At 38.8% G+C, this 27,671-nt stretch overlaps 1 protein-coding gene across 1 annotated transcript in view; it reads right to left on the reverse strand.

The window, feature by feature from the left end:
* iglon5 (IgLON family member 5) overlaps window positions 1–27,671 on the reverse strand; it is a 145,860-nt gene that overhangs the window by 116,688 nt on the left and 1,501 nt on the right. The window lies entirely within an intron of this gene.

Consider the following 27,671-nt stretch of genomic DNA (forward strand, 5'->3'; position numbering starts at 1 on the left):
GAAATTAGTTGAGAAACAGCAATATTAGTGGTATCCATCATGCCCCTGCCTTTTAGTGTAGAGTTTTCAAATTCTCTCTATTGATGTGTGAATTTTTTATGTGTAATATTGGTTGTTTCTCTACACCATCTAGAATCATGCACGTCAGGTTAATTGGCCACACAAAACTGCCCTGAGGTATGAGTGTGTGCACACATGACAGACTACCTGTCCAGTGTGTAACCCATCTGCTGTTTATTGACAGCCACCCATGATCCACATGAGAATTAACCATATGTAAAATGGTTGTTGAGGTTGTATTTTTTTCTGTATTTGTTTCCCCAAGTTTTATTGTATCCGCTGATAAAGACATTGGTTATGTTTATAAAATCGAAACAGGTGGCGCAGGGGCAAAGTACAAACCATGTAAGGAGGCATTAGCCCTCAACACGAAAGTCACAGGTTCGAATCCCAGCCTAATAACATTTGCTGCATGTCTTCCCCCTCTATCATTTACCCACTTTCTTGTCTGACCACTTTCAAATAAAGACCATGAGAGCCAACAAAAAAAAGTAAATAAATAAAATATATATATATTATATATATTATATAAATATACAGGTGCTGGTCATAAAATTAGAATATTGTGATAAAGTTCATTATTTTCCATAATGTCATGATAAAAATTAAATTGTCATATATTTTAGATTCATTGCACACCAACTGAAATATTTCAGGTCTTTTATTGTTTTAATTTTGATGATTTTGGCAAACAGCTCATGAAAACCCAAAATCCCTGTCTCAAAAAATTAGAATATTATGAAAAGGTTCTCTGAACGAGCAATAAAAATAATCATCTGAATCAACAAAGTAACTCTAAACACCTGAAAAAGATTCCTGAGGCCTTTAAAAACTCCCAGCCTGGTTCGTTACTCAAAACCGCAGTCATGGGTCAGATTGCTGACCTGACTGCTGTCCAGAAGGCCATCACTGACATCCTCAAGCAAGAGGGTGAGAAACGGAAAGAAATTTCTGAACGAATCGGCTGTTTGCAGAGTGTTATATCAAGGCACCTCAGTGGGAAGTCAGTAGGAAGGAAAAAGTGTGGCAGAAAACGCTACACAACGAGAAGAAGTGACCGGACCCTGAGGAAGATTGTGGAGAAGGGCCGATTCCAGACCTTGGGGGAAGCAGTGGACTGAGTCTGGAGTAGAAACATCCAGAGCCACTGTGCACAGGTGTGTGCAGGAAATGGGCTACAGGTGCCGCATTCCCCAGGTCAAAGGTCAAGCCACTTTTGAACCAGAAACAGCGGCAGAAGCGCCTGACCTGGGCTACAGAGAAGCAGCACTTTGGACCACTGTTGTTCAGTGGTCCAAAGTACTTTTTTCAGATGAAAGCAAACTTTGCATGTCATTCGGAAATCAAAGTGCCAGACTCTGGAGGAAGACTGGGGAGAAGGAAATGCCAAAATGCCAGAAGTCCAGTGTCAAGTACCCACAGTCAGTGATGGTCTGGGTGCCATGTCAGCTGCTGGTGTTGGTCCACTGGGTTTTATCAAGGGCAGGATCAATGCAGCAGCTATCAGAAGATTTTGGAGCACTTCATGCTTCCATCTGCTGAAAAGTTTTATGGAGATGAAAATTTAATTTGGTCTGGAATCGGCCCTTCTCCACAATCTTCCTCAGGGTCCGGTCACCTCTTCTCGTTGTGTAGCGTTTTCTGCCACACTTTTTCCTTCCTACTGACTTCCCACTGAGGTGCCTTGATATAACACTCTGCAAACAGCCGATTCGTTCAGAAATTTCTTTCCGTTTCTCACCCTCTTGCTTGAGGATGTCAGTGATGGCCTTCTGGACAGCAGTCAGGTCAGCAATCTGACCCATGACTGCGGTTTTGAGTAATGAACCAGGCTGGGAGTTTTTAAAGGCCTCAGGAATCTTTTTCAGGTGTTTAGAGTTACTTTGTTGATTCAGATGATTATTTTTATTGCTCGTTCAGAGAACCTTTTCATAATATTCTAATTTTTTGAGACAGGGATTTTGGGTTTTCATGAGCTGTTTGCCAAAATCATCAAAATTAAAACAATAAAAGACCTGAAATATTTCAGTTGGTGTGCAATGAATCTAAAATATATGACAATTTAATTTTTATCATGACATTATGGAAAATAATGAACTTTATCACAATATTCTAATTTTATGACCAGCACCTGTAATATAGCTGGACTTTCTAGCAATTTTGAAAACCCAGTGTGAATTCCTGGTGCATTTTCTTGACTTCACATTCTTTCCTCAGGGTTTAATGCAGTTTATAGTGTTGTAATAATAACAAAAATAAATGACTTGCTAAATTGTGGCTCTTAATCACAACCACAAGAAAGTATGAAAAACTTTGTTACATCAGCAAATGTTGATGCTTCTCTGCCTGGTAGTTCTATAATGTCAACATTTGCATATCATTGGTTTCAGATGTGCCAATCAAATTATACAGTCTACCTGGAAGCCCTGTGTGGTTAGCAGAATACTTCTGTAAACAAAGCTATGATTAACTGGTCTTCACTCTGACCTCAATCTCAGAAAAGCCCAGGTAGGCCCCAACTCTACATTGCTTTACACAGGTAATGTGGGGGAGGTCATCAGTCAACCATATGTAATTAACTGGGTGGTCTGAAAATGCGCCTTAAGGATACCATTAACCTGTGCGAGCCTAACAAGTCTGAGCAAACATAATCCAAATACACCAGCAAACACACATCTGTGACTAGAATGACTTGGCGGGCAGAAAAAAAAATCCATTTCATGAATATTGGATTTCATTATGAGGGTGAAAAAACAGCTTTGCAGTGGATCATTCTTTAATGACCCTAAAGTCCACATGCATGAATCTTTTAGCAGTGCCTGTCTTTTTGATATGGAGGAAAGAAAGAGAGAAATAAAGAAAGAGGAGAATTGTTCCCCAGAGGGTTTTGATGAACCACCCGGTCTCAGAGTCTCAGGCTGAGCACCTCAATCACGATCTCATACAATCTTTCAGACAGGTGGGTCATCCTGATGCAGACACAAAAAGAGGCCAGTCGGGTTCATATCTTATTTATGGAAATCTGTCGAGGGGAAACAACAGTTTCTGAGTGCAGAATAATAAGTTCTTGACAAATATTGTGGCTGCCTAAAAGGACATACACATCCTTCAGTTTTATTTTTGCTTAGTAGCTATTATTGTTATAAAAGATTTAACAAATATATACATTTCCTCTCAGAAGTTTATGAATTTTAAAGTGCAGTACTTCACAGCTGTTGTGATTTTCAAAACAAACTTTTGTCCTGGCCAAGTCATTGCACTTAGCATATCTTTCTCACTGATGCAAGCTTTTGCCTAGAAAATATTCTTTTGCTTATTGCCCTGAGCAGCAACCGTCCTCATATTATCACTCAAAGGCAAATGAATCCAATGGACAGACTTCACACTGAACAATTTCTGCAAGATGCAGTAGCAAAACTGTATATAGCATTTCTTTTATGGAGCTGTTTAATCAGGTTGCACAAAGTTCAGCTATATACTCAATACTTATGTACTTAGTTCAATGCAAAAAAAATGTTTTTCATCTCTGCACAACATCTAGAAAAGTGAAGTATTTGTACCTAACATAACAGCACCTTTTTTGTTTCTTTCGATTTAGCAGTGGCTAACAGTTGAGTTTCATGCCCTAAAAATTGCCATGAAAAGATAAGACATTGCATTTCTACCAAAACAGATATCTGAATTGTGTCCTTGTGCAATGTTTGTACAAGGAAATCAGAAATTAATGCTTTTTCATGTGTTTAAATAGAAAGCACATTTTCTAAAACCTTAGGTCTGTTCAGGTATATAAAAGATATACCTGTTGCACATATTGAGCTTATTGAAATGAAGAGGATAAAATTACTACCTAAAAAGGACAATAGTGTGTATCTGCAGTGATGTTGCCTCACTATCTCGGACTAAAGGTTTGTTGCTTTATAACTGGGGTCCGTGAATCAAACGGCTGAATTATCTCCTCAGTATTCAGTCAACTTTTCCAGAGTCCTGCTAACGACCTAATTACTAGACACAGGTGTGTTAAAACAGAGAGACATTTAAAAGTTGCAGGACGGCAGCACTGGAGGGTTGAATTCAAAGGTCTTTGCTCTTTAAAGTTAGTGTCCTGCAGGTGGTCCAGTAATCCATTTATTCATCCATTATACAAACACATCCCAGCAGTCTTACAGGAGGGTTGGTGCTCAATAAACCTAACGTATGATTTTCAGACACTGGGAGACTCACTGGTGCTATATTTGTTTCACATTTATATACTTTTTTTTGGGCAGAGGCAAGTTTTGATCAAAATCAGCTGACTTGTCAATTTCAAAGCTCTTACATTTTCCTATGGTTTTAAGACAACAAAGGTCAACCTCTGTGTTTTATGGAACATGATGGATTTGGTCCTGATCGCAACCTTTTGAAAATCTCAGAGTTAAGATAAGGATGTCTACATGTAGATGCTTTAATTGCAGTGAACCACAACCAAATTATTTTTGGATGGATGGATGGATGGATGGATGGATGAGAAATATTTTTTTATACTGAAATTAACTCAAATCAGTATTGGTATGTCAAAGTTTTAAAGAAGCAGTGAAATCAGTCACACAATTTGTCTTTGTGCATCTCTCTGTATAAAAGAGAGATGTGCCCCTTAATTTATAAGTCACATTTTGGTATTTTAGAAAAAAAAAGAAAAAAAGAATGAATAACGGCACCGTTTTTAGCTATTTACTTATCAGCAGTCTGCAGTTATCTGATGCAGACGATAGTCAGAAGCCTCTCTCTCACTGCTATCAAAGTTTATTTTGTGAATATCTAGGCCAACTGATTTTCAGAATTGGAGCCCAAGAACAGAGCAGTTTTTGCTGTCACTAACCACTCAAAGCTCAAGATTTTATAGGAGTCGAAAAGTAACAAGTATTGTGGATATTTAAACAGCGTCACCTTCAAATTTGTGCATGCTAAATTTATTTGAGAAACAGTGAAGAATGTTGTGCATTCCAGTAAGACTTAGGTGACTTATTTCCGACTTGATTTTTTTCCCCCTAAAATTTTGTCTTTAAAATGGACAGCTTCCAAATCTGAGTATGCTTTTAATTATTGTTCAAGAGGACCTTCCTCTTGATTCTTTTCCACTCTTCAGTCTAATCTGCTGCCAGTAATTCAGAATCAATTCACCATTTTAGCCACAGCTGTGCCCACACACACCCAGTTTGTAACAAAGGTGAATGTTATGAGTTGGCTCGTACGCACCTCAAGTTGAGCAGACGTTTATTTTCTTTGTCAGTTTTGAGATTGTGATATTCAATATATTTTCCCTCTAACAAGTTCTCCCTCTGTAAGTCAGCACTCAGGTGACTGACATTATGATGACCAACTACAAGCAACACTGGTGAGAAATGAAAAAGGAAACCCAGCAGGTCAGAGAACATGATTCAAGTAAATAAGTGACAAGCCAGATGAAAGCTCAGCTAATTTGTCTTCTTAAGATCTTGTGTCCTTGTAGCTCATATGAGGATTTGTGATTATGTGACAAAAATATTTAGCTCAGAGTGAGAGAATATAGAGTGAGATAGAAATGCCATTGTGAGCTTTAAGCGATTAGAGCAGAACCCAAGACATTTAAAACGTTATTAATCACTTCATGTAGCTTTCCTGCTGCATGAGAGGGAGCCCATGCTTCTTTATTTTGCATTATCTGAAGTCAGCAACCTCAGCTCAAGATGCAGGTGTGGCAACACAGGCATGAAATTAATGTTGCAACCAACCTGGCAGGGCTAATAAATAAAACAACCGACTACAGCTGGACACAGCCCTCCATATGGTCCGCTTCTATCTCAATCTGCCGCTATCCATCCTTTGTGCAATACACAGTCTATCCAAGGAGGGGTCTTATACACTCCAGCCTGGTTTCTCCTCTCATTTTGCACTTCCCCAAATGAGACAGCCTGAACAGGTTCTGCTATCTTCCTGAACTACAGGCAAGGAAGATTCATGAGTTTAATAGGTCTAATGCATTAGGGAACCATTCAGCGACACCCTGGTTTTACAGCATGGGGCCCAGGTGCCCTGTAGAAAGTGCATTAAGCTGCTTGACAGTAAAATAAAACATGGTGCTTTGCATTGTTTTCATTCTATAGTCATGAACAAACACACACATTTTGATTTTGCACTGGCAAATTCAAGGACTATATGACCATATGATAAATTACCAGTTTCACATCAGTTGACAGCATAATTGGCTTTGGAAATAACTTCATAATAGTGATACATGCATCTGTTCAGTAAACATACCCATAAACATACATACACACTTGATTCTAAAACTGATTCACTTTATTTCCAGCATAATCAGGATGAGTGCTTCCTACTTCGACCGAGTAATAATAAAATATCTGTCTATGTATGCTATTAAATTTGATGCAGAAGGCTTATCTGGTAAAGGGGTTTTATTTACTACATGATAGAAACAGAGGGTAGCACAAATGACATTGCAGTTTTAATCACTGCATTGCATAAAACCAAACTGTGTCCTTTGGCATCATTTGTACAAGGAAATCAACAGTTAAGCACAAAACCCAACCTGCTATGACGATGTTGTATGACAATGTTGAGACTTCAGTTTGTGTATAGTTTGTGCTGCACCCATGTTACATAAATTGTGTGAATGGTAATGAAGGATATATAAATTACAGTGTTACTATGCAAGAAAAGAGTAAATTAGTACATTTTTGCTGTGATGCAACCTGACCGTCTTAAACTAAAAGTTCAATGCTCTACGACGCACTTGGTGCCCAACAGGTGGTCAGATAATCTATTTATCCGTCCATTATAGCTCATCCCAGCAGCGCTGCAGGAGAGCTGGTGTCTGTCAGCAGCACTGACGAATAGATGGGTGCGCCTTGGATGAGTTTCCAGTCGTGGTAACGTAAAGACACAGGCTACACAGTAGAACGGTCAATAAACCTAACATGGATAATTTTGGACTGTGAGAGGAAGACAAAGTACAATTCCTACTGGCCTAATGGGCACTTTGTAGAAATTTCTACAAAATTAAAATAAAATAAAAAATAGTTTAAATTTCAGTCTTGAGTAGAAGTTTCAAATAACCATATAAGAGTTGGAGTTAAAGAAAAAAAAATAGTAAGGAGAAATAGCCAACCACTAAGTTAAGAAAACACAGGGTGGAGACTGCATTAGAATCTAGTCCTGGGAACACTGAAGACTAAGAAAAGTAAGGGAATGTAAGAATCCCTCAACTTAAACAGGTTAGGTTGGACAGTAATGAACAACCAATCCAAGGAATCAGGAGGGTGAGAGGACATGAAAATAAAATATCGCTTCCAGTATATATTTTTTTACTCTACAGAAAACTCTATCTTACACCTCCCTGATCTTCTACGGAGGCCTAATTCATAAAGACACATTTCACCTAATATTAAGCTCATCCTAGGTAACTGGAGGCTTACTTCTGATTCGCAAAAATTGTAAACTCAAAATCGTTAAGCACACTGGAAAACCTTCGTCACACCGTCAGGTTTTTAAAATTACATCGCAAGGCACGATGACGTACGAAAAATAATGCCCCAACGTTCATGTGCTCTTAACACTTGAATGCACAATCTGATCGCCATTGTAGAAGCAAGTCTACCACAGATATTTTGGATGCCACTTGAGGGCTGAGGCACTCCCACATCATGCAAAACAGCAAATGTGCACCACTGCCACAATCAATGTGACTCAAATAGCCCAACCATGACCCGATAATAATGTTGATTAATCTCATACTACACTATGCTAATACTTCACTGGCTTCTGGCATGGGATGTTTGAAAATCAAGATTAAACCACCACTTGGGGTGTATGATGTCACTGAAAAGTTACTTACCCGGTTAGGACATAATGGTATACTGTATGGACACGACACGAAAGCAAATCAAACACGGCCTTACATAACGTGACCCTATCCACAAAATCTCCTTGATTTCTGCACATTTAAATCCATGTAATGCAAGTTTCTCTTTTTATGATGCTAACACCAATTAGTCCAAGTGCTCATGAACAAAGGAGGACATCGTAACTTTTTTAAAGACAGTGTTAGCAAGGCAGATAAGTATTACATTTAAATTTCCTATTCTGTGAATGAAAGTCGGTTGACAAGTGAAGTCATAAATATAGTTCTGAAATGCATCACTTTTGTAGAAGATATAGTGAAGAGAGACGCAGCTATTGTTTTGTTTTTAAAAAGGAATGTCCTTACATTATGTAAGTGAAAAATAGAAGCAGATAAAACAAAAGGCAGTAATTAATTCTAAACCTCCTTAATTAACAATTCCTAACATGTTGTTTATATAGCTCGTGCAAAGTTCACAATATGCCTGAGGCCATATACGTCTTTTTACTGCACTGCTAGTAAGGCATGCTGTAAAATCAAAGCTATGCATAAAAGCTACCTAAGAGATAAAAAAACCCCAGCTAAAACTGTAATTGTACCGCACTAAACCTGGGTTCAATCTTTGTTTAACATCAGCTTTAGCAAAAAGTTAGTGATTGCTCTGTGTTTATTTGCAAACTTCCGTAACTAAAACCACCAAAAATGTGTTTGTTGCCGTCATTCTGTTAAGTGCCAGAAATCCCCGCCCTGAACGATCAGCCTGTCTGAGGAGAATATTTGCCATTTTCAGCCACTTTGATGGAATTAGCCATGAATGAGGCCATTAATATCCGCCGCAGCAGGGGAAATACAGCTTTTATTAAAGGTTGAGAGGATGTGGTTTGGTCCCCAGGTAATCAGCACAGACACAGCAGGGCTGACAGGTCTGCTGGTGCTTTTTTTTTTTTTTTTTTACCACATATGCCCACATCCCTATAGGCATCGCGCGGCCCCAGAAAAGGCAAACAGATGGCCTTAGGTTGTGCGCTCGTGTCTTGAAGTGCGAGCTGAGAGCAGGAAGCAGGGACGGGTGAGTGGGCACAGTCAGAAGGCCTGTGGGGTCCCCAGGGCTGAGCACTAAGCACAGAGCAAAAAACTGACTGAATTATAATAAATGTGACAGTGCTGTAATGCAATTCCATCCCCTTCCATGTTTGACTGTGTAATTGCTGTTCTCTGAATTGAAATGTTGCAGTTTCAAAGGCGCTGCATTTCAAAGCCAGTCAGTCTATATGCTCTGACAATTTGCGTTACGCCATCTTTGCTTTCAGCCTGAGCTGCACACTTGTATGGAAACGTTTCTTGGTTAGAAGTCCCGTCTTTAGGAAAAAGAGAGAGAAAAAAAGAACTACTGCGCTACATCAAAAGCCACTGTCAAAATCAGGAGAGCAGACATGTATATGTGCTTGAGAGGAAAAACCTCACTAAGACGCAGTGAACACAAATGAGGTTTTAAATGAGAGGGGAGTGGCTGAAGAACCTATTATTTAGCTCATAATATCAAACCGTTTTTCTTAAGTACGTTTTACAGCTTTTCTATATTATTTACACCCATTGAGCTTCTGCACACTTTGTTACATTGTAATCACAAAGACTCGTGTATCTCATTGACGCTCTACGAAATTAACACCAAGTGTTGCATCTGAGTGAAATCAAAGAGAAATTAAGTATAAGTTTCATGATTTCTTGCAAAAAATCTAGTCGGCCATAGTGAAAATTCAAGGTTTGGTACACTCACCTTTTGCTTACAATTGCAACTGCGGTTGAGAGTGTCATCTTTGGACATTTAGAGAGTGAAATTGAAGTATCCTTTTATAACCTAACCGTCCTTTATGCTTCTCCTCCTTTCCTCCTGACCTGCCTGATAGGTTTCTTGATCTTCATGTTTGTTCACTAATGTTTTCTCACAGCCCTCTGAGGTCTTCAGAGAACAGCTGTATTGACATTGAGGTATATTCTGTTAAGTGGTATTTGAGTAAATATGTCTGAATACAACTGCAAATTATGTCTTTAAGATGTCTGCATGTAAAAATGTTGAAAACCGCGAAACCTATCCCCCTACCTCATGGTTTTCTCTACCACACAATGTCACAGTAAAATATGTTGACGTTTGTGTTCAAGGTGCATGAATACTTTTGTAAGGCACTGAAATCAGGTCTTAGTTAAGCCAAATATGTTTCATACTGTAGTTTGTGCAATTGCTTTAGCAGGCTGAAATAATAAGAGCAAGTGTTCACCCAGAGTCTGAGGTCTTCAAATTAATTTACCATGCAAAAACACTGTGGAACAAAGTCTAATTAACGGAAAATCAATAGCACCAGCACAAGCAGCAGAATTCCCCCCAACATTTTTAGACTAATAACTGTTCCCTACAGTCCAATGACAATGCAGCTTTTAGCCAAATCTTTCCACGGTGCAGTCGATTAGCACCCATCTTTCTTTTTCTCTCAACTGTCAAATGAAAATCTTAATAGAAGCTCACTGTCAATATGGCTTCATCATGATGGATTCAAGGGAGGATCAATCACGTCGGTCTGATTTAGAAAACACCTGCACGCTCTGCCCAACATTTGTCATGTCAGTTTTAGCAGCCTCCCTGTAGCATACAGATCAATTTTGATTACAGCTGTCACGTTCAAAATAACAAACAAAGGTACCTGAAGATGTGATGAAGCAGATGTTTACGATACATAAGGCTTTAATAACAAGCCATGAATTGGGCTGTTTGTCTTCTGTGGCTCAGATAATGTCTCTTCACATCAGATTTCAATCTTCACGAGCCTGGCAATAGCCTCATAATGATTTTTTTTTTTCCTTTAGCCTGGGTTTCATTTCATCACATTTATAACATTTTCATCTTAATCACCTGTACAAAGCTGCTGACTGCAGCAGAAGGAGTCCTTGTGAAACTGAACAAATCTGTTGTAAAACATGCTTACGACATGTCTGTGGATCTGTGTCATCAAGGGGGGGATTATACTGACTTGTCAGTAAATGCATGTTGCATTAAAGTACTGTTGCCCAACATTAAGCAGCTAATTGCCCTTTTCTGACACCTTCATTATTTCTTAATGGAATTGGAGGTCTGCTGGCCAGAGAAAGGTCACATCAATACAGGCTGTGCCCCCTTGATAGCAGGAAAGAAGATGTTCTGCTGGCTTGACAAAGTGGTTTGGAAAAAGTCATTTCTGGGATGGGAGCTGCTAAGACATTAGCTTTTATGTAATACAATTACTTTTAGTATTTCAGTCAAGCCTTTTCACAGCACACCCATCAATAGCTTTAGATCTATGGCACACTAATACAACAGTATAAATATCTGATGGTATCTCACATAACATTCCAGGACTGCATTATCGTAAAGTTGGGTATTCAACCTAAAGACAAATTCTTCTTTAATTAGAGTAGCACAATCACATACTGGAACTCCAACCTTTATTTCGTCAATAGGACAGGCCTTAGTCATCTCCTATAACATTTTACAAGTCTGGAGGACACAATCGCTCTAGATCATTCCCAGTCCTTTGTCCAGTCTTTGCTATTTAGTTGAAACACAGAATTAAGTGCCCGTCGACTTAGGCACCAGATTCAGGTAGTGAGTAAAATATCCCACTAAGAAATGTGATTCTCCTCCAACATCCATCCTCTTTGATTTCTAATTCCTATGTAAAAAAAAATTAATGACTTAAAATGCTGAAATATCATGCAAAACAATTATCAGTCCCATCCACATATATGTTTTTTAATTATATACTTGAAATAAAAACATTAACTAGAATGTAGCTGATCAACAATTAATGTATGCAAAAATTCAAGTTTTGTTATTTTGCAATTGTTTTGATAATGGCCTTTGCAAGAGAAGAGGACCCACAGCATCACAGGTCCTCCGTCATACTTAGCAGTGGGGATGAGGTGCTTTGCTACATGTGTAGCTGGAGTGAACTGGAGGACTGACAGGAGTGTGTTCTATTGCATTGACAAATTGATTTTACAAAATCTTTTGGTAGGGAAAGTTTGCTAAGATATTTCCTTTGAGCTTGTACATTGATTTTAACATTTCACCTCTGCATTTTCTTCATATACCCAGCATTTGTTCTGCTACTGTCGCAACAGGGACCCAACAGCCACTAAATGAAAACAATAAATTGAAGAAATCTGGAGAATGTCATGCATTTTGACAAGCCCATTTTCAACAAGATTCTTTTAATGTATTGGTGCTCAAACGTAAGATGGCAGAGGAAAGTAATGAAGATTGAGTTTTTATCATGCATTCACATCACTCTTAAAGTTTCATCAGAAACTGATTTTTGGAAAGGAATTAAAAAGCTACACCCTTGGAATAATATTACTCAATAAATTAGACTGCACCATCCATTCATATCTGTCATTCAGTAAGGCAGGAAAATTAGATTGTAGTCCAATTTAAAAGCAGAGCACATCCTTGAAATTTCTTAAATGATCTCATTCAAATACTGTTCTCAGGTTCAACCAATAATAGGATTCGGCTCCTTGAGTCGCAAAAGAGCCGTAAAAACTTTTAGCGTTATCCAACTGCACACATAAATACCTATCAGTTCAATACAACTGCATCATCTTCTAAACCCCGCTAAATGTCTGCAACAGCAAAAACAATACTTGATGGAAACATTTCAACACATCCATACAGTTTTGCTAGTCTTTCCCCAAGACTATTCCCGTCTCAAAATCTGTGCAAGAATTTTTCCAGTTCCTAATACACACAAGCCAGGGTGAGCAGAATCACAACTTTTCAAGATGCTGCAGAACTGTGAATGTATTTATGGGTTGACACATCCAAATCCTTGCTAACCGAGTCTTTTCTGTCAGAATGTCATGCTAACATGGACACTTTATTACAAGAACTCCCACCGGCACTTTCACTGCTTGAGCTGGAGACGTGTGTCTGTATTGACGACAGGAGAATTGTGATACATCTATGATCACAGTGTGGATGAATACAAATGATAAAAGCAATAGGTTCCACACAGCGTTGACATTTCTTTCTAATTACCCAGCTTTCTTCACATCAATGGCAGATGATGGAGTAGTGTTTGAGTTTATGTTGCTGGCTTGACATGCAGCTGACAAACATTAACAGGTGAAGGCAAGTGGTTCAAATCAAGTAATAGGTAGAAAGAGTTTTTTTTTTCCCCAACATGGTTGTTGGTCATAAACAGGCTGTTGTATTTCTAAAATAAAAGCTACAAATATGAGATTTTCACCTAAGCCACAATGTTTCAGGTTTACAGAGAATGTGCAAAATAAAGAAATGATCAAGTGAGCAGGATTTTTATTTTTCGTTCAACAAAAATGGACAACAAAGAGGAAATGTTGACATGAATCACGACAGATGTTAGTCAGAATTTGTGATGAACAACACAAACACAAAAGACCACACTACCTAAATATTGTTGCAGATAATGGCCATTCGTGACAGATAAATTCAAACATCTCTGCATACTTAGTCTTTGCACAACAATCCCAGTCCCCAGTTTTTGAAAGCTTATGCCACAATTTATATGGGAGACAATGCAAGTTCTGGAGAACATAAATTATGCACAACATGCTGTTATTATCACTGTAGGCGACATCAATATTGCAAAGAACAATTTGGACAACAATAAATGTTAGCTAAATATATGGATTCCATTACGAAGCAAAATAAAAATAAATGTTTGAAGATGTTCCAGTAAAATTATTCTGAAAATACAGCTAGTTTATTAGATCACCAAAACAAAAAACAGATGTACTCATTTGCGACTTTTTAAATGACATCAGGCTGTATAATCATTCCAGCATTCACCAAAACTATTACCATGTCAGAGGTTCAATCATCTTAAGCTGATTTTTTGAATCAGGTCACCAGGCGCCTTTAGGGTGTGATGGAACAGGAGATTCACTGCCTACATAGTATCTGCAGCAACTGTGTGACGCTATGTCAATTTCAGCCAAAATTCATACAGACTATTTCTGACACCGTGTTGAGGTAGATCTGATGACAAAGGAGTATACAGCTTGGAGCTAGATGGCGTAAGCTGTACCTAATAAAGTGGCAGATGAAGAGTATCATAATCACAGGCTAAAGGCAACGACTTTCATAATCTTGACATTTTTGTTCCAATTATGTAACTTTCTGTATACAAACAGTAGATCATGTTATATTAGTGTTTTTATGATGTGTCATTGGTTTTACATACTGTCTAAATATAATAACGTGTGTAACCTGTGGATTCTTGACAAGCTCTAAACAGCTTATTATGTGGGCGCACTGCATTACTGTCTTATTAGAGGTGCGCTGCCTGGCTGGAATGACTCCCTAACCAGCAGCATATCGCATTAGCACCAGCTCCTTAACACCGCAATATCACACAACAAGTGACCCTGAAAAGGTTTCACCGCTCCCACTCAAGCAGCAATATTACCAAACTCGTCTTTCATTGGCAGGATAAACCTGCCGTGTATTTTTTTTTTCTTTTTTGCCTCCACCTAATCATCTGCCTGCGAAATGAATCCATCTCGATCACCGCCTGTTGCGGGTCTTTGCATCCCTCCTCCCCATCCTCCCTCACGCCATCTGTCTCTCTTCCCTCGCTCCCTCTCCCCACAGCCCTCCTTCAATCATTTTTTCATAACTCCTCCATCTCTGCGGCCTGTCCGTTCTCATATGCTTCCCCTATCTTTTTTTTTTTTTTCCCCTCTCCTCTCATGCTGCTTCTGCTCCATGCATTAAATACGTGCACCTCGTTTCTGGTGCAGCGTGTAGCGCGTTTCCTGGACGAGCACATTTCAGTACGCATCAGCTGATGATTGGCATCGACGACGGCCGCGTCTGATGCATGGCGACACGTTGGCCATCTCAGCTGTTGAGCGGCTCATTATCATTTAGAAGTGCTTGGTGCACAAACTACACTCCCACACAGTCTGCCGCTAACTCCTGACAGGAATTAAAATTAAGTGAAAGTCAGCAAGGGACAGACTCTTACAGTCATTGTTATAGTGAGCCAAACTTTCAGACCGCAGCCATCTCATATGGCTTTTTTGGGTTCCCTTGGAGGACAATGTTGGTATGTGCTGCTCGTTAGCACGCCCTGTGTCTCTTTCTCACTCCTCACTCATGCCTCCTCCCTCTGTCTATTAAAGTCTGGGACCAAATTATCCCCATTCTCTGTCGGTCTCTTTCACCCTCCATCTCCCTCTGAGCTCGCTGTGAATAAGAGTCTGGAACACAATAACCCCTGTTCTCGCTTTCTCTCTCTTTTTTCCCCGCTTTATCCATCCCTCCCTCTCTCTGTGTGTCAGCCTCTCCATTCTTATGGCTTACAGGAGAACTCTGTGAAGGGAGCAGATGCTGAAATATTTATTGATCCGTTTCCCTCAGTTTTATTTATTTCCCTCTCTTCCTGTTGCTCTCCCATCCCGTCTGCAAAGACCCAGAAACACCTCCAGCGCCACGAGACGGCAGAGGCAGCGGGAGAGGCTGAAAATCCACAACATAAAACTATTATTTAGCATTTGTTGCACCCAGCGGTTTCACCTGTGTAAACAGAAAATGAGAGGCGCGAGCGTGGGATGGAGGCTGAAAATGTGAGGGAGAAAAAACATGGTGGTGTCGACTCCAGCTGGAACAGCAGCTTTGGCATGGATTGAGTCGTGAGACAGGTGGGCCGTTCGGCGGGTTTTGGTGCCGGCATCTGCTTCACGGAGTTGTTGACAGGAAACACTGATGCTGCTCTTTTTTCCTCTCTCTTTTTTTTTTTTTTTTTGGTCCGTGCAAAGGAAGTTGTAGAAAACCGCTGGCTACTGAGGTGGAAGTAGTCATGGCAACAATGCCCTTAGCAATTATAATTACAAGGGCAACAAAGTTAGTGCTGTCAGTGCCGATTTTGATATGGATGAAGTGGCTTTTTGCCCGGGGCGGCATGGCCTGAGGGAAGCCAGGAGGAGGAGAACCACTGCGGATAAGTTTTCTCCCAGCTGATATGTATACTTGGACTGAATCACCTTTTTATAAAGTGCCTTGAGGTGACATGTGTTCTGAATTGGTGCTATGGAAATAAACTGAATTGAACTGAACTTAAGTCAATGGGGAATAGTGTGCACTTGTCTACATTGTTAACAGAGTAAGAAAATATGGCTGTACACTGCAGCCTGTGAATGACAGTGAAGTTGATACAGAGATAAAATAAAGTGCAATTGCATTTGGCCAGTTCTATTACACATCTGTTTATGTAGATTGGTCAAACTTATTTGACCAGTCTTTTATATTCTACACTTTTGTTCTATTTTTGGATGTTTTTAGATTGAGCCAAACATGAAAACCATGGGAAGCACACAATTTTACACAGATTCAAAAGTTGGCAGAAATAAATGTTTTCTCCTCTGCAAAGAAAAACAATTTAAAGAAAGATTAAAATCTCAACACAGCGAAGGGAGGTTTGTCCTCGAACGCAGCACATGGGACATGGAAAACACACATGAATACAAGACTGAATCCCTTCACCAGACATGGGCTGCATTAGCGCCTGAGCTTTGTCCATTGATTTGCTGGAGAGCGCCTTGTCTTTTGGTAATGAGGACAGGGAGAAAAGCAAGACCCTCGTCCCTCCAGGCTCCCTCAGGAAAAGCCGCCCGCACTAATCTGAATTGTGTTTCGAATGATCCTAACTCCCCGGCACTAAAAAAGAAGACCAGAACAATGAGGAACAGAGGAAAGAAAATCACACGGAGCGCTCCGTCTAGTAGAATTCACTCCTCCAAAGTGTATGCAACATCCTACACATCGCCAAAAAAATGAAACATCTCTTTTCGTGTTCTATTCTTCTTCTGTCTGTAGAATATCTTCATCTGCAGAGTAAAACAAAGGGAGGGTTTATGTTTAACTTAGTCGGAATGCACTTAGAAATAAATTATTAGAAGTATTTTCTAAAACAATTAAGACAGGAACATTTTTAAACAAAATCAAAAAGCCATGATGCCATGCACTCTAACAAGGTTTCCAGGGCCTTTAGAGAAACAGTCTCACAGCATTACACATCCTCCACCATGCTTAACAGGGGACATGAGGTTCTTTTCCACACATTTATCTTGTTTTACAAGCCAAAAGCATCTGTAATACTGGTTGCCTCACAGTTCAATATCAGTCCCGTCTGACTAAAGTGCACAGTTTCAGTTAAAACGACAGCGGCTTCAACCAAACTCCACTTATTTACATTTATGAATGTAGAACAGAAAATTTCTGTCTGTCTTTGATATAGCATGAGATGGTTAGGAAATGCCATGTCTCGCTACAGATCTTTCACAGTGAACTTTGGACATTTGCACACCTTTCTATCATCCTTTCTGGAGTTTATAAGAAACACAGACACTGTTCTGATCCTTTTGGGTCAGAAATTTGTCGCAATTTCATGATGTTTGAGGGCTAATACATTCTGATGTAATCAAACAGCATGTCTTGTTTTTACTATTTTAATGATGGAAACAACAAATTGGTTTTGTGTCACATTGCATTACTGAATAAATTAACTGAGGTCAAAGGCTGCGTGTTTGTAAAGTTTTTAGTGGTATATTATGCAACTGCAATAAACAAAAATAATATAAGACTTTTCACACATTTTGAAACATTGTGTATGCAAATCTTTTAAATGTTCTGCTTCTCTTGTGTTTCAATCAAAGTGTGAGCTAGTGCTGTGTTACCTTCTGCATATTTACTTAGATTTTTAAAAAATAAATGTAAAACTGGAATTGCACATTTTATAAAGTAGCCATCTTAATCAGTGTGAGGATTCTGTAGAAATATAACAAAATTACTTCTTAAAAGAAGAGGGTTGAATCTTTAGCACAAATTTAGAGAAGTTCAATATTTTGACAAAAAATAGTAAATTTCTTGAACGCAGAAATTTAATTCTGGTCCAGATCACAGAGAAATATCCTGACTTTTCATCGATGAGATGCTTGTATTACATTATCAAGTGGCTTAGTGCATTTTTACTGAAGATGATATATATTTTTTTTTTGCTTGTGGTAATTAAGTTTTCTTTTTAAAACATATTTTTGGCAAATCAGCATGACTGGGGTGTAGTGTTTCAATACTTTGTGTGTAATCATTACTAGCTTCAAAATGTCAGCAGGAAGTTTTCAGAGCTAAAGAGGTAAAGTTTCACCTCATCAATAATTCACAGAGTAAGGTAGTCGTTATGAACATTTTTATGTCTTAAAATTTTTAGGTTGATTAATAATACCATAGACATTCACTTACTATTGAATTTCCACTGATTTACCGCTTACAGCTTCAGAGGAAATTCCTGCAATTCATATTCCCTGTAGCCCAAATAAATAATTATTCAGTGTGTATATAGGCAAAAGTATGTCGTTCTGTCTCAGACTGTGTGCGCCTGTTTTATATGAGATGGCTGAGGCATTACTTATTGCTTCCTTGACAAGAATTAATTTTCCCTCATGAAATATCCATCCCTCATCATTAATAATAGATTATAATTTTCAGTTTGCAATAGCAAGAACCCTCAAACAATGTTTGTAGTCATGCCAAAAATCCGTACAGGTCTTTCTGCTGAACATAACAGACAGGAAGGACGAAAGAAGGTCGCAACAAGACTACAGTCTAATTTAATTGGGCTAAATTTCTAGAGGTCTAAATATCAAGCCTACTTTATTAGATTTAGTGTTGCCTGTAGAACAACATGTCATGTCATTCCTGAGGATTATTTGCTCAGGATACAATTTACTCTCTCAAAACCAAGGTTCCACATGCACATGCATCTGGTGACATCACGTTAGGAATGAGGTTAACCAGATTTCATTCCATGAGAGAACATTGTAATTCATCCATCTTATCTTATATTATCAGTACATGTTTCTGCATTTATCTTTCATTTGACCCATCTTGTTTGTTTCCTCCTTCTGCTGTGTTTACTTGCATTCTCTAAAGCTGGACCAACATATCCGAGTCAAATGTCAGAGCAATTTCAAGTCTTTAGGAAAAGCGACTGATTTCAGCAATCGTTTTACTGAAATCAGTCATGGTTTTTATAAGTCATGCACTTATAAAAACCACATGATTTGGACGATGCATTGCACTGAGATGATTTTCAAGTCCCCACTGTTTTCTGCAGAACTGCTGCATAGCCTGCTACTCCCAGGGAAAATGATCGCCGAGAGGAAAACCAATAATCAGCCCAATCCAAGCAGTTAGCCCCACCATGCATGCACCTGCAGCACAGCCTGTACCATCAGCATTACTCCTGCCAACTCCCAGAGGGAAGAGGTAAAAAAAAAAATAAAAATAAAAATCCAAGATCACTCGGCAGTCTAAAAGAGAGAAGTCATTCCAGACTGCATGCAGCAACAATCTACTGCCAAATTACAGACCTTAGGGTGAAACATTCAAAATGTGGAATTTACTCAAGAGTGGCAAATACGCACAAAAACCATTCAAGTAGAAAACAAAAACAGGAATATACACAAATTCATACCAGTTAAAGTTCTGCAGAGCATCAATGTTGTTGTCACCCCTGCATTGCCAATCACATTTGGTTGTGCAACATCCATTGATTTGCACCAAAATCTGTGAAAAGTTGCTTTGTTCCCGTTGTGTCATCAGCACAAACACACACAAAGCTAGAAGTCGGGCAGGCAGGATTGATGGATGGATGTTTTCAGACTGTGCACAAGATTACTTTTACTTATACCTTTCTCCATATATCATAACTACTAGCAAGTGTTTTAATATTCTTCTTATATCATAACTGATATCTGAATAATAACTGACAATATTCTTCATATGACTGAATAGGACAGTGACATAATGAGTAATTGCTAAGCTCCTAAACCCAATGCGTGAAGCCCGATTGGAGCAGTCATCAAAACCAACTAAAGGAATCTCAGCTGTATCAAGATAGTGCTCCTGCTGCCTATTATGCACAGAGGCACTGGGGATAACCATCCTAAGGGGATTTTAACTTGTGACCTCTCACTCTCTGTTCTAGTCCGATAGCTGCCAACACCATAAGACGTTGAGGGCAGAGTTCAGCTTTAGCTTGACATTTCACAGGGTCACTGGCTTATTGGTTATTTATCTCTGTCAAGCAAATAAGTAGAAATTCTCACTACTGCTCACTAAAATACTTTTAGGAGGACATGATGTACTTCTTTGGAATATGTGCAACAAACGCTACAATGAATATATATTAATATATGTTTTTAAAGAAAATATTTTTGGAATGTTGGTTTGTAGGATGACTGGATGGAAGAACAAATGTTTTGTTGTCTTACTATGTTTATCATTTAACTGACCAGACTTGCCTGCGTAAGAGTAAAGCTTTTTTTTTTTTTTTTGCCTTGTGCTGATGTGCTTCTGTGACTTCCCGAAATTCAATACAGACTCTGCCAAAGGTTGCCAAATCTACTGCTATTCCTTGGACTGCATTCGCAAGACCAAAGTCAAGGTACAATAGCCACTTCACACCTGAATGATTGAGCCATAATTTAAAACTGATAATTCAAGTGATTATGCACAATCTTTGGTGTGTAACAGGGACTCGTTTGAAGAACCTTTGAGTTTACAAAATCTTATCTCGACGTAAAAAGAAGCAAATCATAAGTTTGCTCTCTTTTTTCAGTCACACTGCCCTGAATACTTTTCTACTTAAGAGTTGCCATGGTAACATCAAGCCAATGTCATTCTATCCTTTTGTGTTCAATATACGAATTGTGAGAAATACTGAAAAAACATCCAATGAAACAGGAAACAATAGCTCAGTATCGATTAATAAAAACACTTAAGTTTTCAGGCCCCAGCCTGACTTTATTAAATTGAAAGTCTTCATTTCGAAGGACTAAACTCATTAACATCCAACCATTGTTCAATCCCAAAGTACATTTTGAAGGTTGATGCATTTAAAAAGATTAAAATGGTGGGATGTTTTTGCTTTGTTCCATTTAATGAAGCTTTCGCTGAAATAATGGTCCTCAAATACTTTTAGTTGTTCTAACTTGGTAGATCAAATTGTGAAACACATGAATCCGGCCAACCGTTTATGTAGAAATTTCCTTTATGTGACTTTAATTTCATATTAATCCCTGGGGCAGTTTCCATCATTAAGGTAAATCCATTTTTTTTTATGTTTCAAAGCCCATAAAACATGCATATGCCATTTAGCACACCAGAGGAAATGCTAAAATTACTCAGTTTTCTCCAGCCATATGAGGTGTTGAACAGCAGAGCCCTGCACCCCTCACGTGTTGCTGCAACTGCCAGTCAGCTGACTTAAAGAAGGTTTCCAATTTTTTTTTTCCTTGCTAAAAAAAAGGACAAATTTTACTGTTTTGAAATATTTCCAGTTGCAAAAAACCTTTGACATTCATGCCATGGAAACAAAAGGAGCACAACACATCACTTCTGCTAATGTAACAGTGTTTTGAAATTGCATACCTCAGCTACCTCAGGTAATCAGCCAGGAAATGTCATGTTGGAATAGTTATGCTACTCTTTGAAGAACAGATAAGGAAATCACTTCTAAATTTAGATGGTGTTTATTATATATATATTAAAATTTTATTAATTATTATGATAAATTATTTTTGCAATTGTAACAGTTGCATTTCTTATTTTACATGTCATCATATTATAATTTTTTACTAAATTTTTTGTGAAAACACTGTGGTATTTTTACTCAAGGTTTACACATTGTGAGTCTCTTACAAGCTCATGGCAAATCTATCCCATCTATCCTTACACAAAGTTATAGTAATGTACAGAAAAGTCTGAAATTTTTCCGACCCCTGAACACAGTAACGCAACCTTTACATTGATTCCGGGCTTACGTGGAGCTTTGATTTCAATTTTACTAAATCCAAGGTCACCAATTTCTAGACAGTCAAGATCCAGACCCAAATGCCTCACTCAGATCCAGATCTGCTCTGAGACCTCAGTGAAATATTTTTTAGGGTAATCCATTCAAAGCGACTCAGCTTTTCTGGCCTTCAGGACAGTCGCAGCAGAGCGATTTTTGAGGATGACAGCAGATCCCTTGAAGCTCTCTGCCGCTCAGACACACAAGCCGATTCAGAGAGCAAGACACACACAAGACTGATGCTAAAACTGAGTAAAAAAGTTAGGAGGAAAAAAAAAAAAATTATATATATATATATATATATATATATATATATATATATATATATATATATATATATATATATATATATATATATATATATATATATGTATTGTTCAGACTGCAAATGTGTCCTTTCTATAAAGAGTTTAAACCATGTGCCTCATATGTTCAAAGACAATTGATCAGTGTTACTTTTGAATAATCATACCCACTATATCCTGAGCTGAATGCAGTGCTTTATAAAGTATGCATACATCTTAAACTTTTTCACATATGGCCACATAACAGTCATAAACTTAAATGTAGTTTACCAAACTTTTAACTAATAGTGCATAATACTGTAGTAGAAAAGGACAGTTAAGATGTTTTACCCCCAAAAATCTGAAAGGTGTGGCATCCATATGTATTCAGAATTACCCCTCCAATAATTTTCTCAACACTTACCAGCTTCTCTATCCCTAAGAAAAAACCTTCCCACAACATGACACAGAAAACAACATGTTTCAACTTCACGATGATGTGCAGAAGGAATGCTGAACAAACATGCCACACCTTTAATTTGTTTTTCACTGATTATTTACTAAAAATAAAAATAAAAATGATGGAAACCATATCCTGCCCCTTCTGCTTTACAAATATGGACTATTGTGTGTTGATCAAATTAAATTTTAATAAAATGCACTAAAGTTTCTGGTTGAAATGTGACAATAGGAAAAAGTTCAAGAGGTATGAATATTTTTTACTACCTCATCTGAGAGGTGTCTTAAAATGTAGAAAATATGCAGCAACAGCTGAGGGGCAACCTTAAAACTTGTGCCAGTTTGGTTCATCATTGTAGTTTAGAAAAGAGGCATAAAACATCAGAATCTGAGGGAAGTCAACCCTCTTCACAATATGCCGTTTTATCCAGGTTTCGTGTGTTTTAACATGTAATTAAAATATATATTTTTAAACATTGCTTGAATTAAGATTAATAAAATTCACTTTATTTTCAGTCTCCCAACCTGTCTCTCTGCTGTGAAACAGTACCATTTTGAGGTTTGATCTACTCAACGGTGCAGCAACAAATTCACTGTAAAGGCAGCAAATGTGGCACACCACCACACAACAGCAGAGAAAGAGAGGGAGACCAAAAAAAATTAAAAAAAAAAAAACCCTAGGGAGAATTTTCAGACCACAGGCCCTCTCAGTTCTGGTTATACCTTCCACCCTTGTCCCCGAGGCTCTTCACAACCAATCATAGCCCTCTCACTTGAACACTGGCAGATAAATAAAAATCTGCCAAACCAGCAGAGCATTTCTAAGCCAAACATGGAGAACAACAGCTCACAGAGACCGTGGATTTCAAAGGGAGGGAGAAAAACCAGAAGCCCCTCCAGAATAGGAGCGTGAGGCATCTGTTGATGCTGGCAACTCTCTTCTCTTCATCTCCAAGCCAAGACTGTTGATCCAGTGGAGGACTTGTGTGTGTGTGTGTGTGTGTGTGTTTATGCATGCATGTGTGTTTGAGCATCCAGCATGAAGAGGGATGTCTATGTGCTAACATTTGCAATGTGCATTGACCCCACTTGGCCTCCATATGTTGCTGAAACAAGAAGGATGGTGGGCTACAAAGCGACCTCTCGTGTTTTCACCTGCATTCCTACCTTCTACACTTCCTCTTACCGAAGCTTCCACTATGCTGCTAGGAAGACCCGTCTGTTGCACTGGTTCAGTACAATATGTATGTAATATGATCTCTGTATATGTCAGTGTGAAACTGGAATTTCAGGGCATTTGTGAACAAGGGAAAACAGGTTCATTATAAAATTAGAACTAAAATAAAATTATCTGATTTAATTTAAACTTTTTTTTTTTTTAAACCAACACCCAGTGGAATTATAACTTAACTATTGAGGACGTTGACTTTTTCCTGTCAATTTGAAGAAAATATTATGAATTATTTACAATCCAGTAATTCAATGCAAAAAAAAAATATTTCACCTACCAACTGTTTTTATGCAAAACTGCCTAAAAAAAATCAACAGCATACTGCATCCAAAATCATTATTTCTTACTAGCAATTATGAAACGGTCCTATAATTTCATCTGTCAGCTATTGTCTTGAGGAAAAAAAAGAAAAAAAAAGAACCATGCACAATTTCATCCCACTTCCTCTTCAAGTTGTAACACCAAATAGATAAAAGATGACAATTCATAAATCACACTTTTACAGATATTAGATTATTATCGGATATCGGTAAAAAGCTTGATCTTAAGTGCTTCTTGTCCTGTCCAGTATGGATGACAATCGTTATGTAATTTAAAAACAATTTCCATCCCTTTTATGCAGTTTTTTTTTTTTTTTGGTTATGGCAGACTTAATAAAAAGGACCAGAAGACGGAAATGAACACTTCAAGCTGACTGCAAAACAAAGCAGAGGGAGGCGCATGCTGTTCACAATAAATAAAACCAAATTAATTCAGAGGTCCAAATATAATATTTTGGTTGTTATCTAGCAGCAACAAAATGTAAACTACTGGGTATGATAATGTCTAAATAGAGATCTGTTGCTTGCTGGGGTCTTTCTTTAAAGGAGATACTGCTTTATTTTTTGCCTCGCAAGAGATTTGCAAGGCAGCGGCTCAGCTGGTAAACTCCTAACTACTTTAAGTGGAAAACACAATGCTGGAGTAATTATCCTGTTTGAAGATCCGAGTTCAGAAGTTAAGCAAGTGAGACCCCTTAACCCAGCTGCTGAATCAGAAGCTACAAATCAGATCTTCAGAATCCAAGGGGAAACAACCACTATGATCGCTAACCGTAATTAGGAAAAGTTAAGATAAATGTTACCCCGAGACACTTTGCACAATGAAATAAACTCTGAGGATGAATAAGCTTACAGACATTCATTCTAGACCAAACTAAAACTGGCAGTGGTGGGAATGGATGTGTTCTATTTTAGGGAGCATGAAATCATAAGATTTCTTTCACACTAAAGCTTCCATTTAACATGAACAGGCCCGATAGAACAGTGTTGCCCAACCCTATAGTCCTCAAGACACACTGTCCTGGATGTTTCAGGTGTTTCCCTGCCCAGGTGATTCCAATTGACAGGCAATAACAATTAACTGCAACCAGCTGAATCAGGTGTAGTGAAGCAGGGAAACATCTAAAGCATGCAGGGCACTGGGAAACACTTTCATAGAAGATGTCCACTATGATGCAGAGGACGTCCCCCCTCCCTGCTTTTTCCTGCCCCGTCTGCTATGCACCCTGCTGGGATATTTGTTGCATCTTGAACAAATTATCTTCTTACCTCCATTTTCTCCTGAATAAGCAATGGAATCATTATCTACATTAAATATTTAAAGTATTCTATTACAACAGAAGTCTCTCTCTAATTTCATATGTATATTTGTAAGGATATATTCCAGCCATAATGTCCAGTGCCCGGTCTGATTTCAGTAATGAAACAGGTTTTGAGTAATCACAGGCGGTGTACGTGCCAGGAATGCAGAGATAGTTTGCCGTGAATTTCAGGAGGCGCTTGGCCATCCATCCAGACTAACCATATTTGTGTATTTCACGTAATAAGGGCAAATGAATGAGAGAAAGAGAAAGGTATGATGGCATGCCAGGACCTGGATACCACATGCGTGGTGTGGTTTGTGCATTCGCAGGCCAAGTCTGTGGGAAACCTTTGAATAGCTTAATGGTGTTTTGCAGCTCAGAAAAGTCCTCTGGCAGGCATGCCATTGTGCAGGTCTGAATCATATTTTACTGTTTCTGAGTGCGTGTGCAAAACATGCGCAACTCTTGTAACACATTTCTGCTTTGAGAATGAGAGAATTAAATAAACAGAATTCAGTGGAAATAGTTCTACAATATAGAGAAATGTGTCTTCTACGTCATTAAACAGCCGATGATAACTCACATGCAATCTGCTAAACAGTGTCGGTGAAGTATTTAGGCAATCACAGTGTGCACACGTCTCCTGGGGCCACAGATATGAAGGATTGTTCTGCTGATGCATGATTTATAAAGCATTGAGCTGCAGCCTTTTAACAGTTCTGTTCTTCCTTTATAATGCATGCTTTCCACCTTAAATAGATGGACATGCGAAAGGCCTTACAGCACCTTGCAGTAGAAGGCAGCATCCCGCTCAGAGATGGTTCTGATTCACATGTAAGGCAATGTGCTTACATCAGCGTCCAATCACTCCTCAGCTGTGCCTGAGATGATTGATCGCCCCTTCATATCGCAAAGAATGCCACAGGTTACAAATTCAGACAAATGATATCTGAAATGAGGCTCACTTTTTTTGTTGTGGGGTTGGTTTGTGTGACACCGTAGCCTGCTGTGGTTTTGTGTTCTGTGCGTACGTCCTGCAGGGCTGTCCGTCTGCTGTCTGCCTGGGCTGGATATGGGGAGCTTGCTGCAGGAAGCCAAGCATGACCGGCTGGGCTTTCATTGCCCACAATAAAGTCAGGAGCAGGAGGGTACGGGCCTGTCTGTATCTGCAGATTGTTAACCTCATATCGCATTGCACTGACACATCAATTATTGTTATTAAGCGGCCAGAGTAATTTATTTATATACTGATTTCCCACCAGACTAAGGCAGGACTAATTGAGACAGGTGTGAGGATTTGAGCTTGATGGGCCAAGGGAAATAAGAGGATATGGTGAGAATGGTATGTGCACAGCTAGTGAGTCGTGGATCGCCCAGCTGTAAAGTGAGAACGTAGTGGATGATTTCGATAAAAATGTACCAATAAGGCACAACATTATGACCGCCTCTTTAATTATATGTTGGTGCTCTTTTGTTTCCACAACAGCCCTGACTTTTAAATGCATGTATGTACTCCATTAGAATCCCAAAGGAGTGCAGCGATTTCTGGCACAAAGATGTTAGCAGCAGATCCTTTAAGTCCTGCAAGCTGCACGATGGAGGTCGCATATGTTGAACTGAATTGAGATTAGGGAAATTTTGAATCCAAACTTTTCCTCACTTAAAACCAACCATGAAATATTTCTGATACGTTGAGGATATAGCCATTAATCAATATCCTATCCATTAAAGGGTGTGCTTGGTCAATGTTTAGGTAGATGATGTGGGTGAGAGAAAAATCCACATGGATCTGAACAGAACAATAACCTTGGTATTAACTGTCCTTCCAATGGCATCTCTTTGTTCCAGGTTTTCCCTCAGGGAAGGAATGCATGAAAAATGAAGCGTCATTCATCAGACCAGGCCACCTTCAACCACTGCTTCATGGTCTATGTTTGATACTCGGGTGCCAACTGATTGCACTGTTGGAAATGGACACCCTGACTGGTCTGCAAACAAGCTGCACTGTAGATTTAGATGCCATTTTCTGTCAGAACCGGCTTCAACTTCTTCAGCAATTTGAGGCTCAGTAGCTACTTGTTGGAATTAATGTGAGTTGATGTGTAACAGCCTATCCTGTTCACTAATGATTCTGACCTCTGCAAACCCTATAAGAACTACAGATTTTGGAGATGCCCTAGTCCAGTTGTCTGGCCACCACAATTTGACCCATGAA

This window comes from Poecilia mexicana, unplaced genomic scaffold (genome assembly GCF_051168715.1).
Source record: "Poecilia mexicana isolate PSO_F unplaced genomic scaffold, ASM5116871v1 scaffold_16, whole genome shotgun sequence".
Taxonomy (NCBI): Eukaryota; Metazoa; Chordata; class Actinopteri; order Cyprinodontiformes; family Poeciliidae; genus Poecilia; species Poecilia mexicana.